Source organism: Pseudophryne corroboree, chromosome 4, assembly GCF_028390025.1.
Source record: "Pseudophryne corroboree isolate aPseCor3 chromosome 4, aPseCor3.hap2, whole genome shotgun sequence".
NCBI lineage: Eukaryota > Metazoa > Chordata > Amphibia > Anura > Myobatrachidae > Pseudophryne > Pseudophryne corroboree.
The window spans coordinates 222947889-222971813 of NC_086447.1; the positions used below are offsets into that span (position 1 = coordinate 222947889).

Consider the following 23925-nt stretch of genomic DNA (forward strand, 5'->3'; position numbering starts at 1 on the left):
TGGACATCACCAGTAGTTACTAATTCCACCTCAGCTGTATAACTCTACTGCACTGTCTACCTGCTCCCAGGGTATCATTACCAAGTTGGAGGTTCAGACAGGACACAACCCTTTTCTGTTACCAGATGAGCCCTACCTACTTGCTAGTCTGTACTGTAACATCCCATTTAAGCTGTTGACCTGACAGTTGTTTGACCACATCACTGTTATTATTAAAATATAAAAAAATTTAAATATGAAAAAATATTGGTACATAGCTTGATTACAGTTTTTAAGTTGTAATTGTTTTATAACAATGGCTTCATTTAAATAAGAATAAAATAATGGTATTCTCTTGTGTAGTTACTGACAACCTTAATATAACTGAAGCCTTTAAAGAGCATAATAATTAATTAATATTGGCAGCAATAATGTAAATGTCAAAACGGGTTGGGTATGGGATCCCGACAGTTAGGATGCCGTCAGAATACCGACAGCGGCATCCCAACTGTCAGAATCCCACTCTTTAGTAAGTATCCTAACCCTCACCCTAACCTTCCCTGCCAGCAACCTAATCCTAACTCTCCCATACCACCACCTATCCTTATCTCTAACCATCCCTTTCCGCACCCTAACCCTCCCCCTAATGACAAACCCTAACCCCATCGTCCCATATCCTAACCCTAACCCTCCTCCTAGTGCCTAACCCAAACCTCCTTTAACATAGCTTACTCCTCCCCCTAGTGCCTAACCCTCGCTCACATAGCCTAATCCTAACCCTCGCTCCTATAGCCTAACCCTAATCCTCCTCCTGGTGCCTAACCCTGACCTCCCATCCTATAGCCTAACCATTCCCCTAATGCCTAACCATAACTTCCCCTCCCACAGCCTAACACTAACCCTCTTCCTTGTGCCTAACCATAGAAGCAGGCCATCTGAAGATGTTGCCTGTTCTCACAATCAAATTTCTAAAAAATGTGGTTTCGGAGAATTGGGAAATACTGTAAATCATCATACTATCCACTTTGACAGGTTAGCAGGAGATTACACTGTAATCTCCAGCATTACCTGTTTAATGAATGGGGCAGTACTAAAGTTTTACAAATGTTAGTGAAAAATTATATTTTCACCTACTTTTAGTGATAATAAATATGTCCCTATAGTATAAAGTTAAAGTCGGATTGAGATTGTTGGAAAGGGGGCCAAAAACCTGTCGTATATATGGCCACTTTTATGATAGAAGGAAGGGAGTGTCTGCTCACATTAAGCATATGTAATGCAATAACATCACACAGTCCAAATTCCCCACCACACTTTCCACAGTATCTCAAATACAGTATAAACAAATTAGAGTACATAGGAGGTCATTCAGACCCGATCGCACGCTGCAGTTTTTTGCAGCTGTGCGATCGGGTCTGAACAGCGCATGCGTGGGGGCTGCAATGCACAAATGCATTACTGCCCGGTGACAGCCGTCGCCAGGCTGCGACGAAAACAATGAAGACAGCATTCGCAGAGGCGAACAAAAGAAGATTGATAGGAAGAGGCCATCCGGGGGTGTCAATTCACCATTTTCTGGGAGTGTTGAGGAAAATGCAGGCGTGCCTGGCCGTTCGCAGGGAGGGATCCTGACGTCAGCTCCGGTAAGGATCATTGCAGCGGGTGAGTAAGTCCTGAGCTGTGCAGAGACTGCACAAACCTTTTGTGTGTGCAGCTCTCTGCACAAGCGTTTGCACCCCTGCACAGCAAATCCCCCCTCCTCTATGGGCGGCTATTACCTGGTCACAGAAGTTCAAAAAATAGCCTGTGTGCGACCAGGTCTGAATTAGGCTCATAGTGTGAATCTGAAACAACTGAATAATGGGTGTAAAGTGTAAAGTCAGACTCCCACCCACAGAAAGGTCTATAGCACATCAGGTAAAGGATAAAGTACATCCGCACATCAGCTTCCCCCGATCTTTTATCTTTCTTCGAATGGAGAACAACCCTCAGGATAAAAAGGGAATAGCCTCCGATAGAGTAAGTATTTAAGGAAGACAAACAAACACATAAAAACAGGATAAAAATTCTAAAGGACTCCTACAGTACCAGATGACTGTATATCCTACTGTACCATATGCTGTATATCAGAACCGGGCATCCCTGCATACAGAAAAGCAGGAGCCAGGTAGATTCCAATATTCCTCCTCCTCACCTAAATACATCTCATTGCAGGGGCTCAGCATGATTGACCACCAGACAGGATTGCTGATCACAATACCGACGCCGGCATCCTGATATGTGAAATACCAACAGGAGCGGGGTAAGTATGTTCCCCCATCATCCCTCCTTTCCTAAACACAACCTCTGCCCTTAGTGTCTAACCCCAACCTCCCCGTCATGGCGCCTAAACCTACCCTCCGCCCTTCCCCGCAGCCTATCCCTCCCCCTTTGGTGCCTGAACCTAACCTTCCCCCAGTGGTGCCTAATCCTAACCTCCCCTCCCGCAGTCTGACTCTAACCTCTTCACCACCACCTCTAACCCCCCAGCCTATACCTAACCCTCCGGGTGGCTCCTAAATTTAACCTCCCTCTTCCCTGGCCTTAACCTGCCCGCTATACTGACTGTCGGGATGCCGGCTGTCGGGATTCCAGCGTCGGTCCTATGACCCTGTTGGGTTTCCAGCGTCGACATTTTGACGGGTGTTGGGATTCTGATATTGGTATTCCGATTAGCGGCATCCCTATTGCAGAAGAGGGGCTAGGTTTAGTCTCCAGAGGAGATTTGCTTTAAGACACAGCAGGGCAGTGACAGATTGGCTGCAAGGGGAAGGGATGTTATTCATTTCTTAGGCCAGCTGTTAGGAATTGAAGTGGGAGGAAGGTTAAGAATAAGGGCAGGGTAAGGCCCTTAGCCAGCATGATCCTGCAAGCAGAGTTTCTTCTAATTTGAGCCACTTACTTGCATTCAAATGAGAACTGAGCAATAATTCATAAGCAGTCCATACTGAATGAGTAGGCTGTTGTAGCAAATTTGTGTGCATCAGTTAACTAAGCCATCTATGGCTAATTAAACTCCTATTTTCTTACTTATATCAGTTTCAGGTTTAAATACTAACCAAAAAAAAGTTTACTTTTCAGTTTATAACTGGCTGCAATAAAATTGTGATATATTGATAATATTTAGTGTTCGTCACGTATCCACACTTTATCCACTTAATTTTATGTTATTTTTTTTTCAGGGAGCTGCTGCCTGCCTGTGTTTTCTGCAATGTATAACCTGGGGAAACATATGCTGAAATAAAATAAACAGGTTTGAAGGAAAAATAAGGTGATTCGCTGAACGAAATATGGCTGTAAATGCTCTATAGGGAACATGCAACTAATTGACTGTTCTTTCAATTGAACTTGAATTTATTAATGCCGCAATAACACCAGTCACATTTACTAACTGTTTAGGGACTGCAGTTTCATATACAGTGCGTTTATTTGTGGTTATTGCTGTCATTATTCTTCTTGAGGCAGATATACAACATGACTGCAATATAGCTGGAGGAGCAATCAACACATTGTCTAACTTTATGTGGGAGCCCTCCCTAGCACTGTAGAAGGTTGATTCATTTTCCTCCCTACATAAAACACATACAGTATATATTAAAGCCTGATCTGAGAAACAGGACATCTAGCTGTGTCGGGGTTGTTGCTTCATAAGGCAAATTGTGCCACATTTATAATGTTAATTTCCACTGCAGGTCTCTCTCACCTCTGTAGGTAACATGCTAAAGGTTAGTGGGATCACATTGATAGTTATGTGGCAGAACCATTTAATGGACTTAAATAAATATATCTAGTTGTCCTATACAAAAGAGCTTCTAATATATTTCACAAATACATATGTAAAAGCTATCATACCTTAACGGAGTTTGAGATGTTTGATATTGTATATACATTTGCAATGCAAATGAGTGCACACATCATTCACAGCATTCAGTATTCGTCAACTTGTTTACATCCCCCTCTGGGAGAGTCCCAGAAGAGGTAATTCTCTCCGATGGGGTTAAATGTAATGCCCTTGTTAACATCTGCAATCTACAGCAGGTGCAGCAGGAGGTGGAGCTGCATGCCATTATGGACCCTCCCTCACGTGGTTCAAAGAGGATGATGCAATTCAATGTGAATCGTGTCATTGAGTCACTGGCCAACTCTGGTAGGAGCCTCCTAAGTTCAGCAGGGACGTGCGGTGAGCTAAACAGCTCAGGAGTCATTGGCTAGCACCAGAGCCAGATTTACATGCAATATATGAGCCAAAGCGTACATCTGGGTATTATACACAAGTGCAGCAGGATAAACTCCTGGAAATTTGGTGAGTTTTGATCAGAGATGTGCGGAAAAGTTAGCTAGGTGAGGCACTGCCACCTGCCATAGACTTTTTACTCCAGAGTTTTGGCTATAAAAATTATTAGAATAATGCAAAGAAGATATTTCAAACATATTCTTTGTATTTTTCATATACTTTATGCAGTCAAAACTTTGGCACAAAAATATTAGTATAACAAGAAAGGCTCTGCCTCACCTACCTCACCCCACCGCACGTCACTGAAGTTCAGGACTCTCTTTGACCTTCCAGGAGCAAAATAAAATCTTGTTTTGCATAGAGATGAGCGGGTTCGGTTTCTCTGAATCCGAACCCGCCAGAACTTCATGGTTTTTTTCACGGGTCCGAGCAGACTCGGATCTTCCCGCCTTGCTCGGTTAACCCGAGCGCGCCCGAACGTCATCATGACGCTGTCGGATTCTCGCGAGACTCGGATTCTATATAAGGAGCCGCGCGTCGCCGCCATTTTCACACGTGCATTGAGATTGATAGGGAGAGGATGTGGCTGGCGTCCTCTCCATTTAGATTATAAGAGACTGAGAGAGATTTACTGGAGCTGACTAGGAGGAGTACTGTTACTGTAGAAGTGTAGAGACTGAGTGGAGAGAGTTTACTAGTGAGGACAGTGCAGTTTACTTTATAATCCGTTCTCTGCCTGAAAAAAGCGATACACAGCACACAGTGACTCAGTCACATACCATATCTGTGTGCACTGCTCAGGCTCAGGCCAGTGTGCTGCATCATCTATTATTTATATATAATATTATATATATCTGTCTGACTGCTCAGCTCACACAGCTTATAATTGTGGGGGAGACTGGGGAGCACTACTGCAGTGCCAGTTATAGGTTATAGCAGGAGCCAGGAGTACATAATATATTATATAGTGAGTGACCACCAGACACACAGTGCAGTTTATTTAATATATCCGTTCTCTGCCTGAAAAAAGCGATACACACAGTGACTCAGTCAGTCACATACCATATCTGTGTGCACTGCTCAGGCTCAGGCCAGTGTGCTGCATCATCTATATATATTATATATCTGTCTGACTGCTCAGCTCACACAGCTTATAATTGTGGGGGAGACTGGGGAGCACTACTGCAGTGCCAGTTATAGGTTATAGCAGGAGCCAGGAGTACATATTATATTAAAATTAAACAGTGCACACTTTTGCTGCAGGAGTGCCACTGCCAGTGTGACTGACCAGTGACCTGACCACACTGACCACCAGTATAGTTAGTAGTATACTTATATTGTGATTGCCTGAAAAAGTTAAACACTCGTCGTGTGACTTCACTTGTGTGGTTTTTTTTTTTTATTCTATAAAAATAAAACTCATTCTGCTGACAGACAGTGTCCAGCAGGTCCGTCATTATATAATATATAATATATACCTGTCCGGCTGCAGTAGTGATATATATATATTTTTTATATCATTTATCATCCAGTCGCAGCAGACACAGTACGGTAGTTCACGGCTGTGGCTACCTCTGTGTCTCTGCACTCGGCAGGCAGTCCGTCCATAATTGTAATACCACCTAACCGTGGATTTTTTTCATTCTTCTTTATACATACATAGTTACATAGACATCTTCTCTTTATCAACCAGTCTATATTAGCTGCAGACACAGTACAGTACGGTAGTTCACGGCTGTGGCTACCTCTGTGTCTGCACTCGGCAGGCAGTCCGTCCATAATTGTATACCACCTAACCGTGGTTTTTTTTCATTCTTCTTTATACATACATAGTTACATAGACATCTTCTCTTTATCAACCAGTCTATATTAGCTGCAGACACAGTACAGTACGGTAGTTCACGGCTGTGGCTACCTCTGTGTCTGCACTCGGCAGGCAGTCCGTCCATAATTGTATACCACCTAACCGTGGATTTTTTTCATTCTTCTTTATACATACATAGTTACATAGACATCTTCTCTTTATCAACCAGTCTATATTAGCTGCAGACACAGTACAGTACGGTAGTTCACGGCTGTGGCTACCTCTGTGTCTGCACTCGGCAGGCAGTCCGTCCATAATTGTATACCACCTAACCGTGGATTTTTTTCATTCTTCTTTATACATACATAGTTACATAGACATCTTCTCTTTATCAACCAGTCTATATTAGCTGCAGACACAGTACAGTACGGTAGTTCACGGCTGTGGCTACCTCTGTGTCTGCACTCGGCAGGCAGTCCATCCATAATTGTATACCACCTAACCGTGGATTTTTTTCAGTCTTCTTTATACATACATAGTTACATAGACATCTTCTCTTTATCAACCAGTCTATATTAGCTGCAGACACAGTACAGTACGGTAGTTCACGGCTGTGGCTACCTCTGTGTCTGCAGTCGGCAGGCAGTCCATAATTGTATACTAGTATCCATCTCCATTGTTTACCTGAGGTGCCTTTTAGTTGTGCCTATTAAAATATGGAGAACAAAAATGTTGAGGTTCCAAAATTAGGGACAGATCAAGATCCACTTCCACCTCGTGCTGAAGCTGCTGCCACTAGTCATGGCCGAGACGATGAAATGCCAGCAACGTCGTCTGCCAAGGCCGATGCCCAATGTCATAGTACAGAGCATGTCAAATCCAAAACACCAAATATCAGAAAAAAAAGGACTCCAAAACCTAAAATAAAATTGTCGGAGGAGAAGCGTAAACTTGCCAATATGCCATTTACCACACGGAGTGGCAAGGAACGGCTGAGGCCCTGGCCTATGTTCAGCTTCACATGAGGATGGAAGCACTCAGCCTCTCGCTAGAAAAATGAAAAGACTCAAGCTGGCAAAAGCAGCACAGCAAAGAACTGTGCATTCTTCGAAATCCCAAATCCACAAGGAGAGTCCAATTGTGTCGGTTGCGATGCCTGACCTTCCCAACACTGGACGTGAAGAGCATGCGCCTTCCACCATTTGCACGCCCCCTGCAAGTGCTGGAAGGAGCACCCGCAGTCCAGTTCCTGATAGTCAGATTGAAGATGTCAGTGTTGAAGTACACCAGGATGAGGAGGATATGGGTGTTGCTGGCGCTGGGGAGGAAATTGACCAGGAGGATTCTGATGGTGAGGTGGTTTGTTTAAGTCAGGCACCCGGGGAGACACCTGTTGTCCGTGGGAGGAATATGGCCGTTGACATGCCAGGTGAAAATACCAAAAAAATCAGCTCTTCGGTGTGGAGGTATTTCACCAGAAATGCGGACAACAGGTGTCAAGCCGTGTGTTCCCTTTGTCAAGCTGTAATAAGTAGGGGTAAGGACGTTAACCACCTCGGAACATCCTCCCTTATACGTCACCTGCAGCGCATTCATAATAAGTCAGTGACAAGTTCAAAAACTTTGGGTGACAGCGGAAGCAGTCCACTGACCAGTAAATCCCTTCCTCTTGTAACCAAGCTCACGCAAACCACCCCACCAACTCCCTCAGTGTCAATTTCCTCCTTCCCCAGGAATGCCAATAGTCCTGCAGGCCATGTCACTGGCAATTCTGACGAGTCCTCTCCTGCCTGGGATTCCTCCGATGCATCCTTGCGTGTAACGCCTACTGCTGCTGGCGCTGCTGTTGTTGCCGCTGGGAGTCGATGGTCATCCCAGAGGGGAAGTCGTAAGCCCACTTGTACTACTTCCAGTAAGCAATTGACTGTTCAACAGTCCTTTGCGAGGAAGATGAAATATCACAGCAGTCATCCTACTGCAAAGCGGATAACTGAGGCCTTGACAACTATGTTGGTGTTAGACGTGCGTCCGGTATCCGCCGTTAGTTCACAGGGAACTAGACAATTTATTGAGGCAGTGTGCCCCCGTTACCAAATACCATCTAGGTTCCACTTCTCTAGGCAGGCGATACCGAGAATGTACACGGACGTCAGAAAAAGACTCACCAGTGTCCTAAAAAATGCAGTTGTACCCAATGTCCACTTAACCACGGACATGTGGACAAGTGGAGCAGGGCAGGGTCAGGACTATATGACTGTGACAGCCCACTGGGTAGATGTATGGACTCCCGCCGCAAGAACAGCAGCGGCGGCACCAGTAGCAGCATCTCGCAAACGCCAACTCTTTCCTAGGCAGGCTACGCTTTGTATCACCGCTTTCCAGAATACGCACACAGCTGAAAACCTCTTACGGCAACTGAGGAAGATCATCGCGGAATGGCTTACCCCAATTGGACTCTCCTGTGGATTTGTGGCATCGGACAACGCCAGCAATATTGTGTGTGCATTAAATATGGGCAAATTCCAGCACGTCCCATGTTTTGCACATACCTTGAATTTGGTGGTGCAGAATTTTTTAAAAAACGACAGGGGCGTGCAAGAGATGCTGTCGGTGGCCAGAAGAATTGCGGGACACTTTCGGCGTACAGGCACCACGTACAGAAGACTGGAGCACCACCAAAAACTACTGAACCTGCCCAGCCATCATCTGAAGCAAGAAGTGGTAACGAGGTGGAATTCAACCCTCTATATGCTTCAGAGGTTGGAGGAGCAGCAAAAGGCCATTCAAGCCTATACAATTGAGCACGATATAGTAGGTGGAATGCACCTGTCTCAAGCGCAGTGGAGAATGATTTCAACGTTGTGCAAGGTTCTGATGCCCTTTGAACTTGCCACACGTGAAGTCAGTTCAGACACTGCCAGCCTGAGTCAGGTCATTCCCCTCATCAGGCTTTTGCAGAAGAAGCTGGAAACATTGACGGAGGAGCTAACACGGAGCGATTCCGCTAGGCATGTGGGACTTGTGGATGGAGCCCTTAATTCGCTTAACAAGGATTCACGGGTGGTCAATCTGTTGAAATCAGAGCACTACATTTTGGCCACCGTGCTCGATCCTAGATTTAAAGCCTACCTTGGATCTCTCTTTCCGGCAGACACAAGTCTGCTGGGGTTGAAAGACCTGCTGGTGACAAAATTGTCAAGTCAAGCGGAACGCGACCTGTCAACATCTCCTCCTTCACATTCTCCCGCAACTGGGGGTGCGAGGAAAAGGCTCAGAATTCCGAGCCCACCCGCTGGCGGTGATGCAGGGCAGTCTGGAGCGACTGCTGATGCTGACATCTGGTCCGGACTGAAGGACCTGACAACGATTACGGACATGTCGTCTACTGTCACTGCATATGATTCTCTCAACATTGATAGAATGGTGGAGGATTATATGAGTGACCGCATCCAAGTAGGCACGTCACACAGTCCGTACTTATACTGGCAGGAAAAAGAGGCAATTTGGAGGCCCTTGCACAAACTGGCTTTATTCTACCTAAGTTGCCCTCCCACAAGTGTGTACTCCGAAAGAGTGTTTAGTGCCGCCGCTCACCTTGTCAGCAATCGGCGTACGAGGTTACATCCAGAAAATGTGGAGAAGATGATGTTCATTAAAATGAATTATAATCAATTCCTCCGCGGAGACATTGACCAGCAGCAATTGCCTCCACAAAGTACACAGGGAGCTGAGATGGTGGATTCCAGTGGGGACGAATTGATAATCTGTGAGGAGGGGGATGTACATGGTGATATATCGGAGGGTGATGATGAGGTGGACATCTTGCCTCTGTAGAGCCAGTTTGTGCAAGGAGAGATTAATTGCTTCTTTTTTGGGGGGGTCCAAACCAACCCGTCATATCAGTCACAGTCGTGTGGCAGACCCTGTCACTGAAATGATGGGTTGGTTAAAGTGTGCATGTCCTGTTTTCTTTATACAACATAAGGGTGGGTGGGAGGGCCCAAGGACAATTCCATCTTGCACCTCTTTTTTCTTTTCTTTTTCTTTGCATCATGTGCTGATTGGGGAGGGTTTTTTGGAAGGGACATCCTGCGTGACACTGCAGTGCCACTCCTAAATGGGCCCGGTGTTTGTGTCGGCCACTAGGGTCGCTAATCTTACTCACACAGTCAGCTACCTCATTGCGCCTCTTTTTTTCTTTGCGTCATGTGCTGTTTGGGGAGGGTTTTTTGGAAGGGACATCCTGCGTGACACTGCAGTGCCACTCCTAGATGGGCCCGGTGTTTGTGTCGGCCACTAGGGTCGCTAATCTTACTCACACAGCTACCTCATTGCGCCTCTTTTTTTCTTTGCGTCATGTGCTGTTTGGGGAGGGTTTTTTGGAAGGGACATCCTGCGTGACACTGCAGTGCCACTCCTAGATGGGCCCGGTGTTTGTGTCGGCCACTAGGGTCGCTAATCTTACTCACACAGCTACCTCATTGCGCCTCTTTTTTTCTTTGCGTCATGTGCTGTTTGGGGAGGGTTTTTTGGAAGGGACATCCTGCGTGACACTGCAGTGCCACTCCTAGATGGGCCCGGTGTTTGTGTCGGCCACTAGGGTCGCTTATCTTACTCACACAGCGACCTCGGTGCAAATTTTAGGACTAAAAATAATATTGTGAGGTGTGAGGTATTCAGAATAGACTGAAAATGAGTGTAAATTATGGTTTTTGAGGTTAATAATACTTTGGGATCAAAATGACCCCCAAATTCTATGATTTAAGCTGTTTTTTAGTGTTTTTTGAAAAAAACACCCGAATCCAAAACACACCCGAATCCGACCAAAAAAATTCGGTGAGGTTTTGCCAAAACGCGTTCGAACCCAAAACACGGCCGCGGAACCGAACCCAAAACCAAAACACAAAACCCGAAAAATTTCAGGCGCTCATCTCTAGTTTTGCACTGCTGCAGAAACTAGGCCCACCAGTGCTACTATGCAATATTTATTAAGGGTTACCCCCACAATCCACCCAACTCCTCCAATCTTCCAGGGTAAGCTATTCCTCCACAAACATTCCCAGCTTGGTCTGCATAATCTGGATGCACCAGCACTTGTTGTGAAGATTCTCTGCTGTGAACCCTTTGCTCATTGCTTATTATGCTAAGCAGGGACCCACACACTGGGAGTGATTCACATGCGGTTAGAAACAGCATCACTGCAGCTTACTTGGAAGCAGCAGCATTGCACAGATATTTTAATACTGCAGGAAGCATCTGTTATAAGTAGACGCCTCCTGCATGCATGTATGATCCTCTGCTGTGAGGATGCATCACCTGCGCCACCATCGACCGCCCACCGCTCTTCCATTGCTGAGGCTAGGAAATCTACGTCTTTGGCCTCGGCACCACCCCATGATCTGCACAGAACCCCCCCCCCCCTCCCCATGCAATACATTTTTTTAACATGTATGTTTTTTTGTCGAATGTGTGGCCACGCCTTCTATAGTACCTGTTCCCGGTGTCACTCTCTACAGCCCCAAATGTAGGTGAACATTTCTTGTGAATATTGTTTCGGACCACAAAATTGTTGCTTCAACTTTTTGTAGTCCATGGATGCCCTTTAAATAGGTACTTGTTTTTTCTCTTGACCATGCCCTTGCCAAACATTGACACTTTGCACTTAACTCTTCACAAAGCTCACTGCTAACGGCTCAAGTATATATTGCTGTTCACTTAATATGAAGAGACTTGCTTGAGCAGACAGACCCAGTGAGTTAAAAACTTTCTCGTTTCTAGCTACTATGAATAAATATAGGTGGCACTCTATGATTCTAACAGAATGTGCTCATAAAATGCAAATGTTCTGCTGAGGACCCTGGGAGTAAAATGTTTGCAATGTAATTTGAGAAGCCAACGAAGTGAAAAACTAATAACGTTCAATGTAGATTTTGACTAAATAAAAGATGCAATAGATAACTCTAGGTCTTGGCATCCAGGATGTTTAGAAGTGGAAAATCTCACATAGGATGCCCCTGGGAAGAGAATATTTTGTTTTGGGGAAATATCTGCTAATGACTGCTGAACATTTAGCTCTGGTGCTAGAAGTGATGTCTGTGTAGAGAAATCTGTAGTCAATATATTGTAGAGAATCTGCAAAAATTTATTCGGTAAGTAAGCATAAAATGTAATGACCTTTATGTTTATACACTGCCTTTAGGATGACAGCAGCTTTCTCATCCACTGCAAGATGTAGAAGCTTCATTTATAAATAATTGTACAGAAAAACAAAAATCTAAATAAATTCTTAAAATGTCACTATTATCTTTTGGAAAGTGCTGACACACAATGCAATGATGGGAATTTGCTACACATTACATTATTAAAAGGACATGGGGGGGGTCATTCCGAGATGATCGTAGCTGTGCTAAATTTAACACAGCTTTGATCATTCACACTGACATGCGGGGGGACGCCCGGGGGGATGCCCAGCACAGGGTTATCCTGGCCCGCATGTCAGTGCCGGCCCCCCTCGCAGAAGTGCAAAGGCATTGCACAGCGGCAATGCCTTTGCACTTTAAGAGTAGCTCCCGACCAGTGCAGCTTTAGCGTGCTGGCCGGGAGCTACTCATCGCTTCCCAGCCCGCAGCAGCTGCGTGTGACGTCATGCAGCCGCTGCGGCCCGCCCCCCGTTCGGTACGGCCACGCCTGCGTTGGCCGGACCGCGCCCACGAAATGGCGGCCAAACACAGCCGTTCTGCCCCCCCTGCCCAGCGACCGCAATCGTAGCGGCCCGACGGCCATCTGGTATGCGCCGGCGCACTGCGGCACCGGTGCATGCGCAGTTCTGACCCGATCGCACCACTGTGATAAACTGCAGCGTGTGATTGGGTCAGAATGACCCCCATGAAGTAGGAGAAGATGGTGACGTCTGGATGACTGTCAGCAGATGCAGTGTTTCAGGCATTAAGTATGATTAACCCTAGCCTTAGTGCCTAACCCAAACCCAAACTCCCCTCAAGAAGCCTAGCCCTATCCCTCCAGGTCTATGACAGCATTCACATGTCAACATTCTGAACATGTTGACATCCTGCAGACACCGACACGTTCAATGCCAAAATTTCACTATTGACATAACTGTCAACATTGTAGTGTCAACATTATGACAACTTCCCAGCTTATAAATGTGGAACACTTGGTACATAAGGACGTGAAATAACAATTGTAGCTGCTGGTGGGGAAACTACAAGAGGCTACACTAAGGCAGCAGCAGTATCAGTCACTAATAAAGCAGCCAATGGTAACTGGCATTTCTGTGTAATTGCCCATAGTGCATCACTGTTGGAATGAGCCGAGGCAGCACAAAGTGGAGACACAAAACAGGAACCTCACTGTACAAATTTTTAAATAGTAAACTGGGAGGTAGTTATATAGACAGCAGGCAAAAAGTTAACAGTGTAATGTTGACTGCAGAATGACAATGCAGTAGTAATGTTATTTTAAGCATTTTAACCGTGATGGCATTATAAATTTAGATATCGTGGTTTAGAGTAATGTTTAAAGCTATAATGCCAATATGGTTAAAATGCTTTCTTATAAGATTACTACAGGTTGAGTATCCCATATCCAAATATTCCGAAATACGTAATATTCTTAAATACAGAATTTTTGGAATGAGATTTTGTACTTTTTCATTCGTATTGATACTTTTTACTTCACTGCGCTACTTTTTCCACAATGATTTTTCTTAGTTTGCTTATAGTATAAAAGGTCATTAGGAATATTGTTTTGGCATGGCTAAGTAGCAAGCCTGTGACACACTAAACAGGGCTATGGATTTGGTGCAATTTGAGAATAGGTCATAGGCAAACGCAGGGGGGATGGGTTCCAGTTGCCCAGAAACCCCCTTCCTCTCGGCAAGTGGCAAATTATGACAACAATACCAATGGTATATAGTACGATTACTAGAACTGCTGCCGCATCATGTAGAGCTGCTGCATATGCCTAGTGGTAGCAGTTTTCTTTCAAGTTTGCTGTGTGTGTGGTTCTGAGCCCTCATTCAGTGCACAGAAACAAAGAGTAGCTACCAGAAAGAGACAGGAGCCTTACCATGAGGTGGGATAATGTGTACTTAGAAAGTACAGTACTGGTTCTATAATGTTTGTGCATTCATTTATTATAGTATGTTTAACCTTTTCCTAACCACTTATTTATGTTATTTAAATATCTTTGATACAGCCTATACTATAAATCATCTATACTGTATTCCATGTTACGCAGAGTGGGATATTTGCAGATTGCATTTGGAAACCCCTCTCTAGAAATCCTGCATTTGCCACTGTAGGTGTATGTGAACACATCTATATCATTTCCCAGAATGTACTAGAATGTACTAGAGAAATAAATGATAGCTAGAATCTGATTGGTTGCACCTCCACTTGTCCATTTTAGAAGGTGTTATAGGGCTCCCCGAAAATCTTGATAGTTCTCTGTTGATGGCAGTAGTAGTAGTACAGGTTGAGTATCCCATATCCAAATATTCCGAAATACGGAATATTCCAAAATACAGACTTTTTTGAGTGAGAGTGAGATAGTGAAATCTGTGTTTTTTGATGGCTCAATGTACACAAACTGTTTAATACACAAAGTTATTAAAAATATTGTATTAAATGACCCTCAGGCTGTGTGTATAAGGTGTATATGAAACCTAAATTAATTGTGTGAATGTAGACACACTTTGTTTAATGCACAAAGTTATAAAAAAATATTGGCTAAAATTACCTTCAGGCTGTGTGTATAACGTGTATATGCAACATAAATGCATTCTGTGCTTAGACTTAGGTCCCATCACCATGATATCTCATTATGGTATGCAATTATTCCGAAATACGGAAAAATCCGATATCCAAAATACCACTGGTCCCAAGCATTTTGGATAAGGGATACTCAACCTGTAGTAGTAGTAGTAGTAGTAGTAGTAGTAGTAGTAGTAGTAGTAGTAGTAGTAGAACTTATATTGAAGAATGAATGAATGAATGATGACAGACACTGGTGTCATCCTGCTGAAATAATTAGTAGCCAACAAAATACCAACATCTAATTGCCATGGCTTAACAGAAGCTAGTGGGAATTAGTCTACAAAACATATTTAGTGAAGGGAACTAACATGAGAAAGAGATGAACATAATCAGTTTAGAACAGGCCATTTGAGGTATGAACTTTAGATTATATAATCTTTGTAGTGTATTTCTCAATTTGATATTACTGAATTTATAATCTATGAATAGAACTGTGATGACCATGGTCTACTCAATCTGCTGTGCTGTGTGGTTATGGGTAGGACTGGAACACTTAAGGAAAAATCTGCTTTTGGAAAAGGACAAGATTTAAAAAAAAAAAAGTTACATTGTCCTCATCCTTACTGTGACATCGGTAAAGTCAAGACATCTGGGAAATACAGTAAGATCTTAACATTCCTGTTGATGTTCCATTAAGAATGGCATGATGCATCCTACTTTTCAGGGGCCATGGGGAAGTTTTGATAGCAAAAACCTGTAGACTAATTTATCGCAAGATACAAAATTGTCTCATGTAAATATTATCTAACAATATAGACCAAGACATCATGAGTGACGTCAAAGCTGCTCATATTCTCTATCACTATAGAAACAACACAAGATTTTACAAAAATTGCTCAGTTAAAGTCAGGTATTTTGTAACAATAGAAACCAATGAGAAAAACTTACCAAAGAACATAAAAATGAATGAGGTGCAGTCTGTGATTAGATGCTGCCAGCCTTGAGTGGGAAATACTAAAGTACTTCAGAGAAAAAGAACTAGACACAGAAAATGTTGCGGTCAAGGATATGATGGGGCAGCAGACAAGAGCAGAATTTATTCAAGAGTGCAGAACACAATATTGAGGACGGAACTTTGTGCAGATTATGATTTAAACCTTATTCAGCCTAGTGCATAGCTCAAATAAAATACATTTATGTTTCTACTATAATACTTTACAGCATTTGTGGACGTAGTGTGACAAGATTAGCTACACTCTCGGGAACATCTTCTGACAGACAGCTACTGTAACATTACCTTAAAACGATTATCCCCAACAACTAATTTTCTGTCATTTCCTACACAGATCTAGATATGAGCAAAGATGCAGGGATACAATCTTCAAGTTTAACTTTTGCTTCAATATTTCGCCTATTGGCATTTCACATTTTATTCAATAAGTATAGGGGTGGATGCAGTGGCAGGGGCCCATGCTTAGGGGTGTGGCCAGCCGCTACAGAGGTTTGACTAACCATTAGAGAGAGCATGGTCTGGGCCCTTTGATAAATATATATAGTAAATACTAGTACATGCATGATAATGTACCAGATTAATAACAGCAATGCACTGTAGTAAAAATACCATAGGTCTGTGCAGTATAATGTAACCTATGTATAATGCATAATTCAAGTGCAGTGTCTGGAATCTGATCACTAGAAGAGGAGGTGGGGCCCCAGCAAGTGGGGCCCACCGGGTTTTCCCCTGTACCTCTATGGGCTAGTCCGGCCCTGACCACAAGTAGTCCATTAGGATTGCTACAGATAAAATGAAGACTAGATTCATAAAAATGGAGGAAGAGAAGCAGCTGGAAAGTATGGACCAGCGAGACTGGGAATCTTAATGGAAACACTGCTGAGATAAAAAAAAAATTAGAAAATCTAGTAAACAACAATTTAGAAGACCCCAAGTAGCATGTATTTACTAAAGATAATGTAAAATATATTGGATTTATTTTTTTGGACTTGGTGACTAAGGGCCTGATTCAAATTTGTAAGTAAAGCAAAAAAAAAAAAAAAAGTAATTTTGTGTCTGGAACAAACCATGTTGTCATGAAAGGAGAGCAAATACATTTATATTTTTTCTGTGCATGGTTCTGTAAATACTGGCTGCTTTTGCATGTAGCCCACAAATGTTAGACAGCTTTATTTTTACATTGCAATTTAGATTTCAGATTGAACACACCTCATCCAAATCTAAATATCTCTGTACATGTTACATCTGCCCCACCTGCAGTGCAGAATGGTTTTGCCCAGTTGCTATTTGTTTGCTTTACTTACAAACAAGGATGAACTGGGGCTCCAAATCGGCCCTGGCATTTGTGAACGTGCGTGCGTCTTCGGCATGCGCGTACGTCGCAGGGGGGCACGCACCTGTCTCAGGGAATGTGCGGACATGCCACACAGGGGCGTGCCGTGAGGCAGGGGGGGCTTGGATTTGTGGCATGCCCCCATTTCCATGGAAATGCACAGTTCAGACTGGGGGGTGGCCAAATCAGAGAGGCGGATGCTGCGCGTTGCCCGCTCTCTGTGGGACCGGACCGACCCACCTTCCCACTGGCCCTTCTGGCATATGCCAGAATTGCCAGATGGGCATTACGGTCCTGCTTACAAACATGAAAAGTTACCTGATCAAGTTGGATAGTAGATGTCGCTTATACACTATAGATGTGTAGGCTTCTGCAACTGTCCCACTTCAAAGACTGATTGATTAATTTGAAAGTTTTGGTTTGGATTCAAATTTGGCTTAGGACATTAGTAAAAGGATAGACAAAAGATCTTGTAGTAAATGGCTTTAATCCCCCCCCAAAAAAAAGGTCACAAGGATCTGCACATGGGCCCTCATTCCGAGTTGTTCGCTCGCTAGCTGCTTTTAGCAGCATTGCACATGCTAAGCCGCCGCCTACTGGGATTGAATCTTAGCTTAGCAGAATTGCGAACGAAAGATTCTCAAAATTGCGAATAGAAATTTCTTAGCAGTTTCTGAGTAGCTCGACACTTACTCTGCCACTGCGATCAGTTCAGTCAGTTTCGTTCCTGGTTTGACGTCACAAACACACCCAGCGTTCGCCCAGACACTCCCCCGTTTCTCCAGCCACTCCCGCGTTTTTCCCAGAAACTGCAGCGTTTTTTCACACACACCCATAAAACGGTCAGTTTCCGCCCAGAAACACCCACTTCCTGTCAATCACACTACGATCACCAGAACGAAGAAAAAACCTTGTAATGCCGTGAGTAAAATACCAAACTTCTTAGCAAATTTACTTGACGCAGCCGCAGTGCGAACATTGCGCATGCGCAGTTGGCGGAAAATCGCACCGATGCGAAGAAAAATAACGAGCGAACAACTCGGAATGAGGGCCATGGGCCAGTCCATATTAGCATGTTTATTGATGACATCAGTACTGCCACTGCATTGAAGGGAAAAGTACACAATGTTTTAGAAGAAGGGGACTTACCTATGTGCTTCAGGACTGCAATCTCAAAACTCACCCCCCCCCCCCAGTAAAATCTGCCACCTTAGCTCAGGGTTAGTGAGCCAGATGCAGTTTGTGACTGTACTTGCTTCACTGTGTTAGTAACATAGTAACATAGTATCTGAGGTTGAAAAAAGACAATTGTCCATCGAGTTCAACCTATTTGTGGTCTCCTATGCATGATGATTTGACTAAAATTTCTGACTGATGCTGCTGTCAGCCGTTGCATTTTATCCCTATTTATAGTAACTATAATGCATGACTATGCACCATACCACTGGATATCCTTATTCATTAGGAATTTATCTAACCCATTCTTAAAGGTGTTGACAGATCCCGCCATTACAACTCCCTCTGGCAGGGAATTCCAAACACGTATTGTCCTTACCGTGAAAAAGCCTTTACGCCGTATTGTGCTGAATCTCCTCTCCTCTAACCTGAGCGAGTGTCCACGAGTCCTCTGTGTTGATCTAACCAAAAACAGGTCCCGCGCAAGCTCTGTGTATTGTCCCCTTATATATTTGTAGATGTTGATCATATCCCCTCTTAGTCTCCGCTTTTCCAATGTAAACATGCCTAGTCTTTCAAGCCTTTCCTTGTATTCCATCGTCTCCATGCCCTTAATTAGTTTGGTCGCCCTCCTCTGTACCTTTTCAAGCTCCAGGATATCCTTTTTGTAGTACGGTGCCCAGAATTGTACACAGTATTCAAGGTGTGGCCTCACTAGTGATTTATATAACGGGAGTATAATACTCTCGTCCCTAGCATCAATACCCCGTTTTATGCATGCTAATATCTTATTAGCCTTCTTTGCTGCAGTCCTACCTTGGGTACTACTGCTTAGCTTGCTATCTATGAGGACACCCAAGTCCTTTTCCAGTACAGAATCTCCTAATTTTACCCCATTTAGTAGGTAGGTGTAATTTTTGTTCTTGTTACCACAGTGCATTACCTTACACTTGTCTGTGTTGAAGCGCATTCTCAATTTGGCTGCCCATGCTTCTAATTTAACTAAGTCGTTCTGAAGAGACTTGGCATCCTCCTCTGTTTTTATAGCCTTACACAATTTGGTATCATCTGCAAAAATTGACACCATGCTCTCTAGACCTTCTGTTAGGTCGTTAATGAAAATATTGAACAATAGCGGTTCTAATACTGAGCCTTGCGGCACACCACTTAGCAATTCAGTCCAAGTTGAAAAAGATCCATTAACCACAACCGCTGCTCCCTATTATCTAACCAGTTTTTGACCCAAGTGCATATTGTGCTTCCTAGCCCTGATTCTTGTAGCTTGTAGATAAGTCTCATGTGTGGTACAGTATCGAACGCTTTGGCAAAGTCTAAAAAGATTACATCCACGTCTTTACCCTGATCTAGGTTTGCGCTTACTGTTTCATAAAAGCCAAGTAAGTTGGTTTGACAGGATCTGTCCTTCATAAACCCATGTTGATTCCTTTTAATGACCTTATTGACTTCAAGGAACTTCTGAATACTATCTCTTAGAATACCTTCCAATACTTTCCCCACTATAGATGTAAGACTAACTGGTCTATAATTACCTGGTTCAGCTTTACTTCCCTTTTTGAATATAGGCACTACTTCCGCTATACGCCAGTCTTTGGGAACCATACCTGATATAACTGAATCATTAAAGATCAAAGATAGCGGTTTTGCCAGTTCAGAGTGAAGCTCCATTAGAACCCTTGGGTGAATACCATAGGGCCCTGGTGATTTATTAATCTTTAAATGTTTTAATCGGTCACAGACTACTTCCTCGCTTAAATAAGTACCTATCAGTGGGATATTCTCATTATTGAGATTGTGTGTCAGTCCCTGAAATGGGTCCTCTCTAGTGAATACTGTTGAAAAAAACTCATTTAGTGTGTCCGCTATGTCATTATCATTTTTGCTTAAGACTCCCAACTTGTCTTTTAAAGGGCCTATACTCTCCTTCTTTTTTGGTCACAGACACTACAGGAAGCCCCAGGGGGAGGTGTTTTCTCCCTCTGGGGCTTCCAGATCAGGCTGTGATTAGCAGAGAGCTGGCTTCCTGTGAGAAGCCACTCCCTGCTTTTCATGCAGCCCAATCCAGCTTCTATGGGCTGCAGCCAATGCAGTCCATGGAAACTGGTGTTTTGTGCATGCACAGTCCGGCCGCCGCTTGTGTGCATGCACCAGTCCTGGAACCTTCCAAATCCATTGCGCAGGTGCCTGGACCCAACTGACAGGGGATGACTGTCACCTCCTCTCCGGGCAGGCGCGGATAGCGGCAGAACCCCCTACCACAGGCAGGTAGGACCCACCACTGGAAATGATGATTAACAAAAAAAAAAAAAAAAAGTGCCAAGAGTGGAACGGTTCTAGGAGTCACTATTTCAGGTCACTTAAAGGTTGGTATAAAATGTTGCAAAGCCATGAGGAAGGTCAACTGGATTGGTTGATTAGGATAAGAAACTGGTTACAGAGAGAAAAAATGTTGATGCCTTGATATTAGTCATTACTGAACCACATCTAGATTACTGTGTTCAGTACTGGAAGCCATACTGTATCTCCAAAAATATATATTCCAATTAGAAATTATGCAAAGAAAGGCAACTAAAACTGTGGATGTTCTCTAATCTTAACAAGAAGACAACAAACCCATACAATACAGAACTTCGAGCAAAAAATAGTGAGTGGGATAAGACGGAAACATTTAGGTTTTAGGGAAATCTAATGAAGGCTTATTTTACTAAAATGCAAAGTGATAGATTGTGGATGCTCAGAGATTGGGGAATTTATATACAATATGCTTGGGATGGATAAAAGGCAATATTACACTGAAGAAGACTAGGGATCAGATTAGGCCTGTGTTTGCTAGTGATAAAAATGTTAAAAATGGGCAGATTATATGGACTGTGGTGGTAATAACTGGTTTCCAGAGGGTAAATTTATTAAGGTGGGAGTGTATTGAAACTGGTGATGTCGCTCATAGCAACCAATCAGATTCTACTTAAAATGTATCTAGCTTCTTCTAGAAGATAATAAATAGATAGATAGATAGATAGATAGATAGATAGATAGATAGATAGATAGATAGATAGATAGATAGATTCTAATTGGTTGCTATGGGCAACATCACTAGTTCTAAAACAACTCCCACCCTAGTAAATTTAATCCCAAGTGTCTGCAGCTGAAACAAACAAAGCTAAGACAGACTAAAAATATTTCAGAGACCAACAGAACCATTGCAGCACTTTACAATTTGTTTTACAGAAGCAAAGATTCTGAGAAAATAGAAAAAAAAGTTTAGAGGCAAAGTTTAGACAGAAAAGCCTGAAAGCAATGAAAGGCATTTTGATGAGGTGTGTGAGGATGAACATCTGAACAATGCAGAGGGACACACTATGATGACTTTTTCAATGTATGTTTTAACACGCTTGTTGCACAGTTAAAAAAGTATAATCTTTATGACACCGTTAAAAAAAATTCACAGCCTATTGCCTAGAATACCTGATTCTCCATCTAATGAAGAGCTTTGTGTTAAAGTGCAATAAGAAAAACATTTCAGCAAAAAGATTCTTTCATCTATCCCTGTTCACCTGTTCTCAGGGCATTACGAAGCAGAGAGGCAGGAAGGGTTATCAAGAGTTACCTTAAAAGTACTATGGGATAAGAAAGGCTAAGGGGATTACCAATGCTGCCCATAGGGAATGGTACAAAACAGTTAAACATAGAACCCCCAAGGGAAAGTTTTAGCCATGACTAATGAGAAAGGGCACAATATTATATTCTAAGACTAACAGGGGGAGATTCAAATGTTTCAAAAGTCAGTTGGGAGTCTATTTTTTCCTATCTAACAGACAGGAAAAAACAGACACCCAACCGACTTTTCACACATTTGAATCTCCCCCATAGTAAGTGCAATAACTTGGTCTTAAATAGGAGGGAATTTCAATAGGGTGAGTAGAGTAACCGAAGTAAAAAAAGGTGATATCACATGAATCATAGTATATTTTCATTTTTTTCGTAAACAATTTAATTAAGAATTTCCATGTCATTTCTTTGTTGATACAAAAAATACAGCGAATATATCAGAGATACAAAATAAAAGAGCAGCAAAAATATAAAGATGTACAGATGGTTATTCAAATTGTACAGAATATTTGACATGAAAATTGACACCAGCCAGTGACCTCACTAGAATCTCGATGATTATATCCGTATCTAGAGTATACCATCTATGGAAAAACATACATTCAACATTTGCTATTAAACATATACAGAATAAACTACATGATTTTTTTTCTCATTTTAGTTAGAAAGATGAAAATGAATAAATAAAGTAGTGAAGAAAAAAAAAAGAAAAGAGAAAAGGGGGTGGGGAACACATAAGGTAAATTATAGAAGGGTATTATGCACAATACACAGTACCAAAATGTGCCCTGGATACATCTTTACTTCTCAAAAAAAAAATACTAAACATACTTTCAAATTCTCGGTGCCACACACTGATTAGGAAAAAGTATTCTAATTGAAAAGTATTCTGTTGACTTCATATGGTCATCACAAGTCATTCTATAATTTTCTAGGTTACAATATGTGTACTGCAGGAAATAGTAAAATTTGTTTATTTACACACTATGAGAACTATTCACTTAGATATTGTTTACCTGGGTGCCTGTTAAATTAAATGTATATTATAGTATTTTACTGTAGGTTGAATATTTCATAACCAAAAAGTTCCTTGCAGAACAAGATGGTCTGTGTTTTGAAGTAATATGAATAAACAGAATATAAGACAGACTCTGCCTCTGTAAAAACATATGTTATTCCATAAACAACTTATTTACAGGACTAGAGTGATGTCTGTAGCTGTATAAATATATTTCCATTAATGCAATTTCCATTAATGCAATTCATTTTGTTGCAGAATAATAACATCTCCTAAAACTATAGAATCCAATTTAATGAAAAAGGAAAGAGAAAACCAGAGCACTTTTACTCAATTGACGCTCATCAGGTTTCACCATCCAGAGCACCAATAAGCCTCAAAATGTACATTGTCAGATATGAACAGTGCTACTGAAAAAAGACAGTCTATTGTAACTCTGCTGAAAAAATAAGTATTATATACTCACTCCATTACAGACAGCTAACAAACACTCCTATGTTTTTGGAACAGCAGTCTATGAAGGTGCCCCTGCCCCTGTGTACAGTACGGAGTAAATTTACTAAATCTTCTAAAATTGATAAGTGGTGATGTTGCAAAGAGCAACAATCAGATTACAGTATGTCTATCATTTCTCTATTGCATCCTAGAAAATGATAGACAGAATCTGATTGGTTGCTATGGGCAAAATCACCACTTTTCAATTTTAGAAGCTTTAGTATATATACCCCCATGCATCCACAATTTTGTACAGTGCATAACTGCGGTGTCCTAACCAAAGATAACAGTGTATTGAGAGTAGTACTGATAAAATATGACAGTATATACTGTACAGTATAAAAAGTTGTGAATTTTGAGACAGCGATGATTACCAATATTGCAATTGACTATGATTATGTCAATCCACAAAACTCCTAAATCCCAATCGT

General features: G+C 42.5%; 1 protein-coding gene across 1 annotated transcript in view; it reads right to left on the minus strand.

The window, feature by feature from the left end:
- The window catches only part of CLSTN2 (calsyntenin 2), a 1340366-nt gene that overhangs the window by 845019 nt on the left and 471422 nt on the right, over positions 1–23925 (minus strand). The gene's annotated exons all lie outside the window — the stretch shown is intronic.